The sequence below is a fragment of the Chenopodium album genome, chromosome 6 (assembly GCF_948465745.1).
Source record: "Chenopodium album chromosome 6, dcCheAlbu1.1, whole genome shotgun sequence".
NCBI lineage: Eukaryota > Viridiplantae > Streptophyta > Magnoliopsida > Caryophyllales > Amaranthaceae > Chenopodium > Chenopodium album.
In genome coordinates, this window is record NC_137839.1 from 69829788 (window position 1) to 69844349 (window position 14562).

General features: G+C 32.0%; 1 long non-coding RNA gene and 1 pseudogene across 1 annotated transcript; one reads left to right on the forward strand and one right to left on the reverse strand.

Annotated features, from left to right (window-relative positions):
• Positions 1 to 6480: 6480 nt before the first annotated feature.
• LOC145635103 (senescence-specific cysteine protease SAG12-like) lies at positions 6481 to 13152 on the forward strand (annotated as a pseudogene).
• On the reverse strand, positions 7496 to 9116 carry LOC145635104 (uncharacterized). The gene is made up of 2 exons (XR_014113782.1): positions 9086 to 9116; positions 7496 to 7797 (listed from the first exon to the last, which is right to left on the reverse strand). It is a non-coding gene; the product is annotated as an uncharacterized LOC145635104 (long non-coding RNA).
• Positions 13153 to 14562: the final 1410 nt, after the last annotated feature.

Below are 14562 nucleotides of genomic sequence, written 5' to 3' on the forward strand. Positions count from 1 at the left end.
TAATGCATGTGTGTGTTTATTATGATAAACATTTATGTTAGTCAGATGTTTGCTTAATCATATGTTTTGATTACACATGTATTGGTTGATTGAGATTGAAGGTCTTAATTTTTATCTATGCCAAGATGAAAGTATGAGATGATGAGATAAGTGGTGTGATTCTAGATGGTAAGATCATTGAATCAACCAAGGTATGTATTGAACTCATTCTCACTATGTAGAAAATTTAATATGGTGAATATGTTGATCATGTTAAAAACCAGAGTTGTTGGATGTGGATTAGCTTTGATGTTTGATTCAATATGCTAATGATTTGCAAGTTAATAATTGATTTAACATATTATTTTTGACATGATGTAGCTTTGCAGAAAAAATTATGTTGGTTCACTTAATTTGTCTAGGTTGCGTGCATTGTCCAATTGTTGTTGGAGTTGGAGCGATGCAAGGGACTAAGGTTAAGTAAACAACAAAGATTTTAATTGCCCTCCCAGTGTATGTTTTTTACAGGTTGATGGGTTGTACTCTGTTTTGAGTTAATTGCAAAGCAAGTGTGACACATTATCCGAAACTACGAAGGTAGTAACAAAGTAAGACAGAGCTTGTGGAAATGGTACTCCGGTGAGAGTATGTAAAAGCAGGAAGAATCAAGCATTTCCTTACAAAAGGATGGAGCACAAGTAAGTGCTTGATCGTTAAAGGGAATGTGTTTAAAAATCCCATGTGGTGTTTCATTCCAATGATGAAATGTAAGATAATGAGTCTACGCAATTGAGGTATCTGGTTCGGTAACCCTTTAATTTTTATGGTTATGAAAAATGCCTTGCTAGACATGCTGCTTTATATTAACAGGTTGAGTTTTAGTGATCTTAATGTGTCCATGGCCCAGGTTGGATGGTCAGGTGAGACAGCTTACATGGATGCACCAATGTGCTTTTAACTTGAACTTTTGTTCTGATTGAGTCTGGAGCCTAGTTTGGTTGACTCATCATTGTTTTACACTATTGGTGTATGTTGAATCTAACTCTTTTGAGTGGTTTTTTTACCAGGTGATTCAGAGACAGGCTGAGTGTGGCTCTTAATGTCATTTGTCCAGATATTATTTGAATAGGACGGATAATGACGCCGACGTAGAGGCTGAGCATACTCTTAATACCTCTATCCCGGTAATCAAGAGTGAGGAGTGATGGTGGTCTTAAGTGACCTGGACTGTCAGCTCTAAGACTGCTTGAGTAGGGAATTGGGGAGGTACCTAAGAGATGAGGTTGGGTTTAGCCCTTAATACTACGCCTAATCCATGTCCTGCTGAGCAGGATAGGTGCACTGAAATGTTGAAAGAGGATGAACTTAATTGTTCTTAATGTCGAAACTCCGATGCATGAATAATCCTTGAATTTGCAAAGTATTGTGAGATGCACATATTTTCATGAATAGTTCTTGGATTTGCAGGAGTGTGTGGTGAAGATCACACGGAGACACCTACGTGAGTAAGAAGAGTGGCGCTGTTCTAGGGAGGATTGGGTGTGATCCTTCTGAAGTACTCATTAGTTCCCAAGAGAAGCCAAATTCTGCGGAATCGCTTAAGCTCTAAAGTCAAGGTATGTGTTTACAAGGTCCCTTCCTCGCTCCTAGGAATTCAAATCTCAGGATATTCACTAGGGAAGTGTTGAAAACCTTGTGAACTAATGTGTTAGTTCAAATCTTTGGATACTAGCATTTAAGTACTAAGACTTTCATTTACTGTTCAGATCTCATGCTATTTGGTCCGTATGCATTAGTGGGGGATTGTTGGAATTTCTAGTAATGCATCCGGACTATGAGTGAGTTGTAAAGATCCATCTTGGTTGGTCATAGGCACGAGCCGTGGTCGCTGGCGCAGGCCGCGGGTTTTAGCCGCGGGTTTTCCTGCGGGCAGGCAGTTTTGGTGAGCTGGCGTAAGAGGTCGCGGGATAGACCCACGGGGTTTCTTGCGGGCGTGGGTTCGGGCTGCGGGCGCGGGTTTTGATGGTGGTGTGAGGCGGTTTTGTGTGTTTTATTTTCTTTGATAATTACCTCTTATCACGTGCATATATGAACATATATATATATATACTTGCTACAAAAAAAAATAAAAAAAAAATAATGGTGATGGTTTTTCCGTTCATTGAAACCCTAAACACAAAACACAAACCTACCCTTTGAGATCTGAACAGTTCTTGAGCAATTCCAACCTTTGATTCGGGTACACGCATTGCAAAGGTCGTTGTGTAAAACTTGGGGGGTGTGCGTCACCGGGAAACCTGTACCGGTGGTGGCGTATTTCTCTTCTAAGTCAGTGGGTTCCAAACCACGGCACAACAGAAGGTGAACAGGTCTTTAATTCGAGTATGGCGTTTGATTTTGTTCCAAGGAAGTGTTGATTTGTCTATTATCATTCATGATATCAACAGGTATTTTTTCCAACAGTATGTAAGTCAAATTAGTGGTTAGTTCCCAGTGTTTAGGAGCAATTGTTAATATAATTAGTGCTTGTTATTATTAGTTTTAAAGTTTTAAGTGCCTGTTTTTTATTTGACAAAATGTGTCCGTGTTATTCTTAAGTAAACTATATTTTAAAATTTTATTACATCTACTTAATTGAATACAAAGATCAAACATTATAAATAGTATACTATTAATCTAATCTTATTTTAAATTTTTAATGGGTTGTATATTTGCATCATTGTAACTAGCTTGAAATATATTTTGAGTAAGGTTAATCATTAACTATTAAGGATACTCTAAAGTCTAAAACAACACTTCTTATAAAATCTGATCACTAAATCTTATTTAAGGAGAAAATTATGATCTTAAATAGTTAGGATGTTTTTCCTTTCCTCCAAAAAAAAAGTACTATATACCTCTTATAAAAGGTTTATTATTAAACCATATAAGTCAATTATCAACTGTAAAAAAAATGTACTACGTATTATATTTCTCTCTTTGTGAATGAAAGAGAGTATATAATTATCCAGGACAAATCAATAACATAATACTAAAGGCGAATCCAACATGACACTTGTCATGTTTTTATTAAAAATATTCCCGCCATTTTTACTTTCCTTTTTTTTTTTCTCACAAATCTTTATGATTATTATATCCTATAATATTTAACTTTCAACTTGACAACTATATACAAAGTATATTCCATATGCATTTTATGAAATATTTTAACACATCTTTTTAAAAAATTTTAACAGTTATTTTTTATAATAAACAAATATATACTATGTATAAGGTAATATACGAAATCTATTAACTATTACTAAAATAGAAGCTGCTGACGTCATCACTGTCCACATGTTGCTCTTTTAATAAAAAAATTTCATGCCTAAATGCAATGATGATGTCAATTTTTTTTTATTATTTATTTTTTTTTTTTTAGAGCTATCATATTTAACATATATGAAATTTAAATATAAGAAGTTTCTACCTTACAACTAAAACCTATCAATGTATCGTAGGAAATTAAAACAATTTTAAATAGCACACTAATAAATGACCTCCTATATTGAACTATGACTTAAACGGCGTTGAATAGATACAATATCAAAATTTTGATGAAAATAAAAGATTTTAAATTACAAAATCAATAACATAATACTAAAGGCGAATCCAACATGACACTTGTCATGTTTTTATTAAAAATATTCCCGCCATTTTTACTTTCCTTTTTTTTTTCTCACAAATCTTTATGATTATTATATCCTATAATATTTAACTTTCAACTTGACAACTATATACAAAGTATATTCCATATGCATTTTATGAAATATTTTAACACATCTTTTTAAAAAATTTTAACAGTTATTTTTTATAATAAACAAATATATACTATGTATAAGGTAATATACGAAATCTATTAACTATTACTAAAATAGAAGCTGCTGACGTCATCACTGTCCACATGTTGCTCTTTTAATAAAAAAATTTCATGCCTAAATGCAATGATGATGTCAATTTTTTTTTATTATTTATTTTTTTTTTTTAGAGCTATCATATTTAACATATATGAAATTTAAATATAAGAAGTTTCTACCTTACAACTAAAACCTATCAATGTATCGTAGGAAATTAAAACAATTTTAAATAGCACACTAATAAATGACCTCCTATATTGAACTATGACTTAAACGGCGTTGAATAGATACAATATCAAAATTTTGATGAAAATAAAAGATTTTAAATTACAAAATGTACATAATTCTTTATATTCATCATGTATGTATATTGTATAATAGCGATTTATTTTTAAAATGTGCAAATTAAAAATAGGTTTTATTGTTCTAACCTAGTAAATATATGTATGTATATACTCAATTTTGGAAGCACTGTGTTTTAGGTGTGACCTAGATTTTATTGGCTTATATGTTTTGATGGAGTGTTTACGTGTGTTCTAGAAGATTTCAAAATATCAAGCACAAGATTTTATTGGCTTATTTGTTTTGGTGGAGTGTTTACGTGTGTTCTAGAAGATTTCAAAAAATATCAAGCGCAATTAGTATGTATTTGCTCATAATTACTCTAAAATTTTCTATAATATTGTATTATAAAATCAAAAATTTGATATTTGATATACTTCGTGTATATGTTGTAACAAAATAGATGTTTGGGCCTAGTCCATTGTCTAAAGCCCATTGACATGGAATTACGAAAATACCCCTCCATGATCCAGCCCATCATTAGTCAGAGCAAAGTACGAATTTACCCCTAATCTTTCCAATTAAGTACAACTTCTACCACTTGAGAGTACATCTATAAATAGCTCTCCAATCATTAATGATGGTAATTTTTTCTTGATTCTCTAGCCTTCTCTCTCTACTTTCTCTCTCTAAAGTACTCTTTCTCTCTCTACTTTTTATCTCTAGAAAGTACATTCGCTGACTTAAGCATCGGAGGGGCTTTCACGGGTCACACCCCCGAGGCAGTTAACCTTCTTTCTCTTTTGCAGGCCAAGCTTTTGGACAGCAAGGCATAGCGGAGGAGAATTCGGACATTCATTGGACATAGTTCTAGAACATCTTGATTACCCTAACACCGAGGAGTATTCTGTTTCCAGAAACAATAGACATTAAGTTCGAGATATGGAAAATTTACAACAATTTCCCTACTTTTCTTTCAATCAAAGCAAAGAGTTCGAAGTTGCAAAATTGAATTGATTTTGGATTGGAGCAAAAAATCAGGTAATTTTCCTTATAATAGAAAGAAAGAATGCAGTGGAACCGTGTTAGTGTAACGACTATTCCTCATTTCTTGATTTATTGACCTTGCATCTCACGTAGTCACGTCCACTGTCAACTCTTATGGTCAACTTTTTTTTAAAAAAAAAATAAAAATTCTGCCTCACTTTTCATATCATTTGTGTTTTACTTATTTTGAGTGATTGTCATAATATATTTTGTCTATTAAATTTTGAAAAGTGAACCCTTGACAATTAATCAAATTAATTGGAACACAAATGAAATATGAAAAATGGGACAAGATATAAAATAAGAAAAATTATTTATTGTGGTTTTCTGTTTGTTGGTTTTTAATTTTTTAAAAAGTATATGATATATGTCTCATAATGAATAAAAAATGATTTAAATTTATTAAAATCATGATAATTTTGAAAATTGACAACAGATTCGTAGAAACACCTTTTTGTTGTTTCCTGTTTTTGGTTTAAAAAAAAAAGGAAACTGAAAACCAAAAATGATATCAAACAAGAAGCTTATGTAAAAATAATTTAGCAAAAACAAATTATAAATATTGTGATGAACCAAACTTAAAATTTTCACGATGCATGGTGTAAGACATGTGAAGCGGTCGTATTGTAGGAATAGCATGACATAAGGGACTAATCAATTCCCATTGGTAAATTTCCTAAAAAGAAAAAAAGAATAAAAATCAGACGACTACAAAATAGAAATACTCCTTAATATATTTTCGTTTTATAAAAAAAAATTATGTATATAATCTGAATTTGACACAATAAAATAAATAAATAAATAAAGGAATAGAGGGGATAATTGTATATACTACTCCGTACCTTATTAATATTGACATTATTTTCTTGTTATATTTCGAACTATATCTCTACTAAATATGTAAACCTTTTTTTTTTCAAAAAATTAATATAATTATGTAAGTTATTATTGAATTTGTCAATGGATATACCAATTTTACACGAGAATTATTTATTACTTTAAATAATTAAACAGGTGTATAGAGTATATATATACTGTTACTGACGAGTCATCCTTTCTTGATTAAGGACTAATTCTTATTACAGACCATTTGAAAGGAATCTAATAACTAATTACGGAGGGGAAGACGGAAGACAAATTATGATTCTACGTCAACTATGTAGTTTCCATGAACTGTAATGTAATTTGTAAAACGTAAAGATTGGTTAAGAAATATGTTTTCTTTTCATATTAATGGATGCCTACCTATTTTGTGCATCCAACTTAACAATTAACATTTATTATCTCACAACATATATACTATACACCTTCTCTCATAATCTTAACTTCTTAATGGCTTTCGCAAACCAACCTTTCCAATTCTTATGCTTAGCCTTAGTCCTTATCTTGGGGCTTTGTGCTAACCAAGCCTTGGCTCGTCCTCTTGACCATCACAAAGCCTTGTCTCTAAGAGAGAGGCATGAGCTTTGGATGGCTCGACATGGGCGAGTCTACACGGATGAGATAGAGAAGGAGAAGCGTTTCAACATATTCAAAAGGAATGTTGAACGTATAGAAAGTTTCAATGCTAATGCATCATCAAATAAATTGTACACATTAGGTACTAATGCTTTCAGTGATTTAACCAATGAGGAGTTTGTAGCTACTCATACTGGTTATAAAAAACGATCTCATTCCACATTTGGTGGTTCGGTCACAACGAGGTTTAGGTACGAAAACCTTACTGATGCTGACATCACATCTTCAATGGATTGGAGAGAATACGGAGCTGTCACAGGGATACACTACTACAATTTCCTTGTTTTTATGACGCTTTTAAGGCTTATTTTGGACGCCTAAAAGCGTCGACAATTTTTTTCTCGACGCCTTAAAAAAGCGTCGAAAAAAGGTGAGTCGAGAATTTCGCATGACACCAAAAAGCGTCGAGAATCTCGACGCTTTTTTGTGTCCTAATTTTTATACTAAGCGTCCATATTTGAACTGGTTGGCGCAATTTCTCAAAGTTTACGACGCTTTTTCATGTCTACCAACAAAACATTTGCGACGCTTTTTATTGTCCTTAGTTTCTAATATATAATTTATTGACACCCTTTTTCTACCTATGTTTTAAATTTGGCGACGCTTTTTAACGTCCATATCAATTAAAAAAATTCCCTTTATAATAGCGTAGAGAGTTCTTATTTATGAAAAATCAATGCTTTCATTAGCGCTTTTTTACTGATATAATATTATGGTTGGTAATTAAAGAAAACTCAATATCCTTGTGCTATGAAAACTTCAAAAATCATTAATTAATAAACAAAAATCTCATTTTATTAATATAAATTTACTAATATCTTCCCTTAGACTCGAAAATTCATACAAGAAAAAATAGCACAAAATTTTTCTAAGCAATTAGTTATGGATTTTAACAGCATATTTTGAATTCAAGGATTTCTTCTTAATCAATGAGTTCATTTGTCGTCATGTCTAGTAGACAAGCTCATTTCTTCACAAAAAAAAATCTTCAATCAACCTCCAATAATCCAATTGCTCCTTTATAAGCTTGTAGGTGGGTGTGAGCAAAGTTCAGGTTATAGACACTGCATTGAACCTGAATATGAAAAACAGGGTGCATTAGTGGGAGTACTAAAACCAAATTACATAGTAAGTATACAGACTTCATTTTTTTGTTTACAAGTACCAAATTAAATTGATTGACAATAGGAAAATTTGTAATTATTAATCCCAACTTTAAGCCATTTACTTTCATTAATCCCAACTATCGATTATTCCTGAATAATCCCAACTTTAGGGGGTGTTTTCTTTTATGAGGTCCAAATTACCGGTGACCTGAAGAAAAGGTAAACTTTTTTTTGTTTTTTCATATTGCCACATGTCAGCTTTTAAATGGTCAAAATAATAAAAATCTTTTAACAAAAAAAAATGAAAACCCCTCTCTCCCTTCCAGCTTGCAGACACCGCCACCGTCACCACCTCTCTTAGCCGGCGTAATATTGAATAATCCCAAATTTTTGAAGCTTGTCCTTCCTAGCCCTGCCCCCATATCGGAAAAGCCCTTCCTAACCGACTGCAACTGCTTCCACCCCCAGCCGGCGACGCAACCAGCGCCGACGACCCTCCCTTATCCCATAATATCCCTCCCTCGCAGAAGCCCAACCCCCCTATCGGAAAATACCTTCCAAACAACCTACATCTGTTCGCGGACCACTAACCCCTGCTTGCTTCTGCCGCGAAAATTGAACCCCCAACCCACCGGCTATTGCGAATTATCCCAAACAACCACCATCATTGCTTGGTGCGCGCGTCTCATTGGTTTTCCTGGTGCGTGCGTCGCGGTGGAGCAGCCAAATCGAAGAAGTGGAAGGGAAGGGGGCGTTTTATGGGTCAGGGGAAGGGTTTCGGGGGTGGAAAAGGAAATTTCCGGGCGGGTTAAGGACGGGGAAGGGTTTTAGGTGGGGCTGCAATTTCGATGGGAGGGGGTTTGCTGGTGGCGGCGGCTATGGAGGTTTGGTGGGGCTGCAATTATTTGTTTTTGTTTTTTTAGAAATCAGTTTTGATTTTATTTTTTTTGGATTTTTTTGAGCAATGGTATGCTGACACATGGAAAATGACCTGCTACAACAGGTTTGGTAACTGGTAAGGCCTGATAAAAGTCAATACCCCCTAAAGTTGGGATTATTCAAGAATAATCGATAGTTGGGATTAATGAAAGTAAATGGCGAAAAGTTGGGATTAATAATTATAAATTTTCCTTGACAATAAGCAACGTATTGCAGGCGTAAACATGAAACAGTTCTTACAAGTCAATTACCATGTTCATTATGTCACCTAGCCACGTTATATATATATAACTATATATGAACTTATGAAGTATATACCTTAAGAAAATATGCTTACATCTTGGATTACTGATCTTTAAATTCCTAAAAGAAAGTACAGAGCCTCATTGTTTAAAATTAATTAACTCCTCAACATTTTCAGCAATGGTCAAACTCTTTCATTGATGTAGAGATAGAGAAAGTGATAATTACCCTACATAGACACTCTTCTTTGACTTTAGAAATGAAGAGACTTCCCACACTAGAACGTGCACCACCTCCATAATAGTGACATAATTTTAAGGTTCTACCATTATGAAATGACTGCAAAAAGACAAAAAAGTGAATATCAAAATAAGAAGATGGGTTTTATCCCTGCTATATAATTTTACAATCAATTTATATAATATATGAAGTGTACAATGTTTACCATATTTATGTATTAATAAATATGAATTGAAAGAAGATACTACATGCAATCAAATAATTAAACAATAATTTCATTTCATTATAAACATTATACCCAAACTCATCTTGAGATCAAGATATTGTACGCAACAAATTAAGGAGTTGCATAGCATTTTTTTTTATTTTTTTTTTTTGGTGCAGTTGCATAGCATAGTTGAGTTGTAAGAGATGGTCACCTCTAGCATTAATCTCCACCTATGAATAAAATGACCTTGTGACTAAGAACAAATAAAATACACTATTAGAATATATTAGAGCATTCTGTCAACAAAGATATATAAAATGAAGACTGATTAGATAGTGACAAAAAAATTTTGAAAACAAAAAAAAAAAAAAAAAAAAAAAAATAGATTCAACCATACCAGCAGAAATCAAATGCAAATAATTATAAATGACAAAAGCATAGAAAGAAATAACATTGCCTGAATAGCACTTATTCATAAATCAAATTCAGAAATAAACAGATGATCCAAAAATACAATTTATAAATGCAACCACATAGTGCAGAAAACAGTTTAAGCGACATGGAATATTTCCCTCAAACTTACAAAAACTAGAAAATCTGTACATACTATAATATACTTTAATCACAAAATGGGAATTGAAAGAGATGGAAATTAAGAAAGATGCTAGGCATAAAAGAAAAATTATATCCATTTTAAGGATTGTAAAAGAGTCACTATCACTATCACTATCAATTCATATTTACATGTTACATGGAGGCAAAAAGTTTGTTATATAAATGAGTAGCTAGAGAAAGACAACAAGTAATTATCAGTAGGACTAAATTGCTTTAATCTCTTATTGTTTATACAAAGCACTAAGTCAAGCATTGCTTTCTTTTTAACTCTTCAAAACATGTAATATTTATTCTTTACTTCAGTCTAGTAATCTTTAACAAGCTAGAAGTCACACTCTGACAAAAATAACCAATTTTCATGAAAAAAGAGCAGAAAATCAAATCTCAATTAAGACTTAAAATGTATACAACCAATGCTGAAAAACAAACAGGTATTGTAGTAAAGATTTAAGATCATGAAAAGAGAAATGTCACTAAAAACCTTGAATCAAAGGTTTAAAGAACTTACCTCTTAGGATACAGATAAGATTCAATATATATACTTGATATATGTCTTTCAATTTGATCCCGTCAAACATACTTTGATGTAGTTATCCATGATAAAATAATTACCACAATGAAATGTTTTTATAAACTGAAGTTCACTTTGTATAGCGAAGAGGTATACCTATGTTCTTATCTATTCCCACAACAAAAACCAGATCACATCCGCAAGATGGCAGCAACCATAAAAAAACTTCATTCTAGATTAAGTTATAAACTCCAGTCATATCTTTTCATAATCTTTCAATGATCTAGAGACTTAATTGATTAATAACGTATAAGAACCATAATCATAACAAGCCCCCTCCATTACAAAAAATAATAATAAGTAACAAGCCTCAAGCCTCTATCAATTTGCCGTTTAATTAACAAATCCTTCATCATTTTCATATTTGCTACTACTCCAAGAGGATATTTTAAGTAATGTGATAAGTGGCTCTACTCCTAATTAAGCATCACATCGAGGAGCATATTAGCGTGATTAACGACTAAACCAAAAAAAATTCATTTTAAATTTGATTGTTCCAACAACTATCAAGAAAACCATTACTTAAAACATTCGTTAAATCCTATACATTTAGAATTTAGAGAAGATTTAATTTGAGAAAAATTCATAAAATAAGATTGATACTTGAAACATATTCTGTTTATTTTTTTATTCTTTATAAAAATTGACAAACAAAATGTTCGACAAAAGATTGATACTCAAAACATATTGTATTCATTTGGACTACTAAATTAGAGAGGTGAGAAAAAATCAATGACCGACTCGTCCCATATCTTAAGCAGTGAATATAAAAAAACAATTAATTTCAGATTTGGATTAAAATTGTAGCCTTATTATAAAAAAAAAAAAGCTCTGAAATTCTTCTCCGGCAGCCAAACATATCTCTTATCAAAACATTACTCCAAATCATAACCCTTAAAATGATTCAAAATACTCAACTGTAAAAGGAAATTAGAAATAAGAAATTACCACAAATCATCGATCTTAGCAAAGGGACGTATTTGATTAATGTTGACGATGAGTAATTAAAATTCTGCAATGTAATACACAAAGAGAAAGTAAATTTGAATCCAAACTTGATGATTTCTTTGCAATTTTAGAGGATTAGAAAAAAAAAGGGGACGATACCAAAAATGTTGAGAACGAGGGTTTCTACTTGTTAAGAAGCGGCGGTTATGTTTTTCCCTAAAATGAATTGTGAAGGTGTAGGTTAAGCAAACTACATCACGTGTCGCACACATGAGTATTTCTCGACGCTTTTCAGAGTCGAAATTAAGTTTCTACTTAGAAAAGCGTCGAGAAATCACGCACACTATAAAAATTAGTTGATAGTTTCGACTTAGAAAAGCGTCGAGAAATCACGCACACTATAAAAATTAGTTGACGCCCCTATTACAGCGTCGAGCTAATAGCGTCCAAAAAATACGTATTTTGTAGTAGTGATAAAGGACCAAGGGTCATGTGGTATGAAATCAATATTACATTTTTTTTTTTGAAAGCCAATATTACATAATCTTATTGTTACTACATCCTCTCAAATTTTTGTTTCTTTACACCTTGACCTTTTTTCTCTCACAAGAAAATTGCAACCTAATAAACAATAGTAGTAAAAAAGTATAAAAGAAGTAATACTTTTTCTTAAAGAGGAAATATTACTTTACGAGCTTGCCCTAGTTTCTATTAGTAATAAACAAAAACTGTTTATCACATAACATTTTCATAAATAAATAACAAATCTATCAAATCACCATCTATTATGGAGTTAACATTAATGAAATAAGTTGTTGATTAATTTACTGAAATGCAATGTAATAAACAATTTTAAAAGTTTCGTTCTGATCATTTGTTTAAAAATTGTAGGGTGTTGTTGGGCATTCTCAGCAGTTGGGGCAATAGAAGGGCTAAACCAAATAAAAACAAGAAAATTAATCTCACTTTCAGAGGAGCAACTTCTTGATTGTGTGCAAGATAACAATGGTTGTGAAGGCGGTGACATGAAAACAACTTTTGAATACATTGAAAATAACCAAGGCATATCAAAAGAAGACGATTACCCATACACTGGATATTATGGTATGCCAAGTCAAATCAAGTGTGGTGACCATAAACGGCTGTGAATCAATTCCACCAAACGACGAGGATGCCCTAATGAAAGCCGTTTCTCAGCAGCTTATCTCGGTTGGAATCGATGGAGGCGGGGATGAGTTCAAGAACTACATGGGTGGAGTCTTCCAAGGAGAGTGTAGCTACGACATTAATCATGCTGTTACTGCTATCGGATATGGCGCCGATACCAATGGGATCGACTATTGGTTGTTGAAGAACTCGTGGGGCGAGAGTTGGGGAGAGAATGGTTATATGAGAATTATCAGAGGAGAAAATAAATGTGGTATCACATTGGACGCTTCTTATCCAGTATGATTACATACTAATATTATGCATGGAAGAAACTTGTCAAAAGAATGGTTATATTTTGATTGAATGAGTTTATGTTTTAAACTTTTGTTAGGTTTTGATATTACTTCAAAAGTCCTACTTTGGACATACATGTTTTAATTTCTTCAAGAAGTAGTTAAGCATGCAATATATGCATGGATTGTTTCTGTGTTAAACTTATGTATTTGGTTGATTTCTATACAGATTGAATACAAGCAAAAATTATATTACCTATTTTGACTTTGTGTAAATTTGAAGCCTTTCAATGGATGTGTTCGGTAAATAGCTTATTGCCTATTAAATAATAACTTATTGACTAATAAAAATTAATTTAATTTAAGCTTAGATGTTTGGTAGAAAGCTTATTTAAATAGCTTATTATTACACTAAAAAAACTCTTTTTATTTTTTTATAAAGCTCCTTCTAAGAGCCTTTTCAGTTTGCATATTCAATATCTTATGATGAAATGACACTTATACCCTCGTTTACTTTAAAATCCTACCTGAACTATCTACCCAAACAAGCAGTAGCTTATTGGTCATTTCACATACTCAAACAACATTATGCACTCAACTATATATTTACCAAACGCTTTTATAATCAGCTAATAAATAAGTCAGTAAAACCCGTTAATAAAATCAACTAGTCAAATTAGCTAACACAATCAAATCGATTCAGCTTTCAGCTTTTCATCAAACACGACCAATAACTCATACTATATGTGTTGATAGTTATAAATCTTATGCCTAAATTTTTAAATCAAGATTTTATGTATAAGATCTCATTGCATTCTTGAATCTTCTTTAATCGTCACGACTAGGTTCCATTCACAATAATTTTAATTTACTATTCTTAAATTAAAAATTTTATTTAATAATAAAACTTATTTTTTTTGGTAAAAATAATACTAGGGAAAATCTCATTGGCAGTCATGTAAAATTGCACATTCTCAATGGTAACATATTTTTTTGGAAAAATTAGGAATAATAATCCCAACTTTTATCACTTTTGGTAGAATAATCCCAATATTGGATTATACTGGAATAATCCGAACTTTGAGGGATCTACATTTTCTTCAATCCCAAACACCGATTACCGGTTGAATGTTTTTTTTTTTTTTTTGTTTTGTTTAAAGTGACACATGTCACAAATTAATTAGTTAAAAAAAATATATATAAACCCAAAATTAAAAAAAAAAAAAAAAGGAAAAATTTGTCAAAAATAAGCCAACCTTTGTGTGGTTAGCTCAAAATAGGAAAAATTAGAAATAATAATCCCAACTTTCATCGATTTTGTTCAAATAATCCCAACTTTGGATTATTCCAGAATAATCCGAATTTTGGGGTTCCTCTTTTTCTTCAATCCCAAACCGGTCAACGAAAGTCAATGACCTATTATTTCAGGTCACTTGACACATGTCAAGTCTTGATTGGTTAAAACTTAAGAAAAAAACCAAATACAAAAAAAAACAAAAAATAAAAAAAAAACCAATAGCCTCCCATT